Genomic DNA, 3,893 nt, shown 5'->3' on the forward strand with positions numbered 1-3,893 from the left:
GCTGCCAGCATACTAACTGGGTCGTGCTGAGATGAATGCGGTGCCTGGTGCGCTGGTTTCCTGTATGTTTCTAGGCTTAACACAAGATATGAGGTTTGCCATTTACAGTTCAGTGCTAAGCAGAGTCATGCCCTTCTAACTCCATTAATAGGGTTGCCAACCTCCAGGTACTAGCTGGAGATCTGCTATTACAACTGATCTCCAGCTGACAGAGATCGGTTCACCTGGAGAAAATGGCCGCTTTGGCAATTGGACTGTATGGCACTGAAGTCTCTCTCCAACTCCCGCCCTCCTCAGGCTCTGCCCCCAAAACCTCCTACCAGTGGCAAAGAGGGACCTGGCAAACCTATCCATTAACATCAACGGCTTGGATCCAAAGGACCTGAAAGATTGCCTCCACCCATATAAACAAACCTGAGCCTTAAGGTCTATCAGTGGGGGATTCATACTTAGGACCCTCATTATCTGAAGGTAGACTGGTGAGGACTCGCAAGAGAGTTTTTGCAGCAGCCACCCCCCAAATCATGGCAGTGCCTCCCTTAAGAGGGAGGAAATGCCTTCAGTCTCCCACCTGCATCCATCTCTTCCAGAGAGTACTACAGACCTTTGGATTCCAGAAGGTCTTTGAATTATACTTATGATGGCTTTAATCTTTTCTGCCTTTATTTTGCTGGTATTAACAGGTGTGAATGGCCACAGCTTTCAGGAGTTCATTGCTTTAGTAATTATCAAGTTTTTAAATATATATATATATATGGGTTTTTACTAATTTAATGTTGATTCCCCCCCCAAATTAATGTATTATATTGGTCTTCCCAAGCATGAAAAGCTGGGCAGTAACAGGATATTAGGCTGGGTTAGTCTGACTCAGTGCAGCCAGATCTGATTGTTCTTCTCAGGGCTGCCACCTGATGCCAGATCCAGATCCCAGCAACCATTGTTCAGTACAAGGAAAACTTTCGTTTGTCCAAGAAAGCAAAATAATTATTATACAGCCCAACTCTATTCATGTTTACTCAGAGTTCCCCAACTAAGTACATCAGTAGGCCACTCCATATCGACCCTTTCTCATTGAGAGTGCCGGCATACAATCTATGCTCGTATCCTCACATTGTTAGTTTGGGGTCCTGAAAACCTATCCTGCTGATCCCGTGTTTCACTTTTTCTTGAACCCCCAACAGAGCTAGCGGATGCCCCGGGAATGCAGAGTATAACCTGAAGAGCTCCAGAGTCTTACAAACCGGTGATGGCTTTGCTGTAGATCATGTTATAAAGGATAACATGAATGAGGTGCCAGAGTGTTTACCAGGAAGAAAGATTTCCTGGGAACGGTGCCCAGACCTGTGGCATGAAAGAGCAGATTTTTCAATAGAAAAAAGGGTGGGAGTAGAGCTTGATGATTACTGTGTTAGCCTGCACTCAACTTGAACCGTAAGGAATCATGAGCTGGTATGAAATTATTTGCACATACTTTCAAAGCACATTTTACTATAGTGCCCTTTTTCCTGTACAGGACCTCGTAAACTGCCTTGAGCTTCTGGGAGGAAGGGCGGGAAACAAGTATGATTGATAGATATGAACACCATGGAATTGTCCCAAGAGTTGTTTATATAAGGCCTGATCTTTTAAAGAACTCAATGTAGTGCAATCTTTAGAGCGTTGGACTAGGACTCAGAATAACCATGGCCTTTTATGCAGGGATGTTTCACTGACTGCTTTGGGGCTTCCTTTTGCTTTTGCCTTTTCGACCTGTCAGAGGTTGCCTTGCTGTCCCCGCACGTTTTGCCTGCATTTTCCAGATTCTGGCTAAAACAGCATCTGGAAAACACAGGCAAAACACGCGGGGAGAGCGAGGCGACCTCTGACGGGCAGAAAAGACATGGACAAGAGAAAGGAAGCCCTGAAGAAGTTGACAGGGGTGACCGCGGGGAAACATCCCTGCATAAAAGGCCCATGTTCAAAACTTTGCTCAGCATGAAGCTCATGGAGTACCCTTGGGCCAGCCACTCTCTCTCAGCCCAAACTATTTCATTTGGTTGTAGAGTGGCAGTGCAGATCTCCCAATGTTTTGTTTAATGTGAAAAGGCATCTGGGAATGATTTGAATTGGGACTCAAGCAGGGAGGGGTTAGCCCTCCCCCCAGATTGAAATTGCCTTTACCCCAACCTATCCCCAGATTGAAATTGCCTTTACCCCAACCTACTACTAGCCCTGAGGGCAGAAGGGAATACATGTATCTATGAAGGATCATGGCTTATATAGACAATTCTTGAGGGATTTCCATGAGGTTCTTATCTCTCCATCATATCTATATTCCACCCTTAAGAACATAAGAAAAGCCATGCTGGATCAGACCAAGGTTCATCAAGTCTAGCAGTCTGTTCACACAGTGGCCAACCAGATGCCTCTAGGAAGCCCACAAACAAGACCACTGCAGCACCCTTCCTCCCAGAAGTTCTGGCCACTACCCTACTCTGCCTCTAACACAATAGTCAGAAATACCATTTGATTACATCTAGTCCCCACATTGCATGCATGCATGGTGCTTCTGGTTGGGCTGATCTCTCATCAGTCCACCCGGCTTGGAGTAGGGTTGCCAACCTCCAGGTAGTTGCTGGAGATCTCCTGCTATTACAACTGCTTTCCAGCCTATAGAGATCAGTTCCCCTGGAGAAAATGGCTGCTTTGGCAATTGGACTCTATGGCCTTCCCCAAACCCCGCTCCCCTCAGGCTCTGCCCCAAAAACCTCCCGCCGGTGGCGAAGAGGGACTTGGCAACCCTAGCTGGGAGAGATGATTGCCATACCAAGCAGAGGGTATGCAGTCTTACATTGTTGGGTCTGAAGTGCAAGCACAGGCAAGACCCAAGACAAAAGGCACCTTTCTTTTTCCTTAGGAAATATTCTGTGTTCCAAGTTGCCAATGTTTTTTCTAGCAGGAATTTGATATTTTCAACAGCTGCGCGACAAGCAGAATTCAGCAGGTGGGGCTTTCACCAACCAGGGCACAGTTGCAGTAATGGGGAAAACTGTTGTTTTCTGAATTATGCAGTTGTTCAAGACACAGGAGCCCTACCTGACAAACTTGATAATGGGTTCATGAAGGTTCCTGTGCTTGGGTATGTTGCCTGTGCCTTTAAGTGCCCTGAGGAACCAAGACAGTATGCAGCAGCTGCAACCCCAGCTCCTTTCCTTCTCTAGTCTGTCTGACCATACTTTAAAGAAACTCTGCAGATCCCAGGTTTTACAAGGGTTGCAGTTAGCTCAACAAACAGTGATAGAGCAAAGGAATCTTGCTCCTGGGAAGCTATATTTTAATTGCCAATAACATTGGTCAGGGAAGCTCAGAGAAGAAATATTTGTTCTTGGGGAACAGTGGCCAGAACAAAACTAAAAGCCCACACATGGGATGTCTGCTTTTCCAAATTTACTCTTCTCCTGTGCCTTTAGCAGTAGCTATTCAATGCTCAAAAAATATAGCAGCTCAAGCTTTTCTCAAGCACTCTGTCCCTCTGCCAAGGAAAACTTTGCCCACGCTTTGCCTCAGGTTGCTTTTGGAAATACAGGACGACAGCCAGCAACAGTGACAGCTCTATCCAAAGATCTCAAAAGTAGGGAGTGGGGAAATCAGTCCCTCCCACTGACAGGGCAGAGTTGCCAGGTTGCCCCAGAGTGTGCACCGAAGTGGGAAATTAGGTAGGTGTCATTTTCCCCGTCATTTCTTCTCTGCGCATCTTTTCCTGCCTCAATTACAGTAGAGCCAACACAGAGTCCAACTCACAACTGCATTGTAGGCAGGAAAGGACAAGAGGTGAAGTGGTGGGACCAAACATAGCTGCTTGGACTCCAGAGCAGTAGGGTTGCCAACTCCAACCTGGGAAATGCCTGAAGATT

The sequence above is a fragment of the Euleptes europaea genome, chromosome 6, assembly GCF_029931775.1.
Source record: "Euleptes europaea isolate rEulEur1 chromosome 6, rEulEur1.hap1, whole genome shotgun sequence".
NCBI lineage: Eukaryota > Metazoa > Chordata > Lepidosauria > Squamata > Sphaerodactylidae > Euleptes > Euleptes europaea.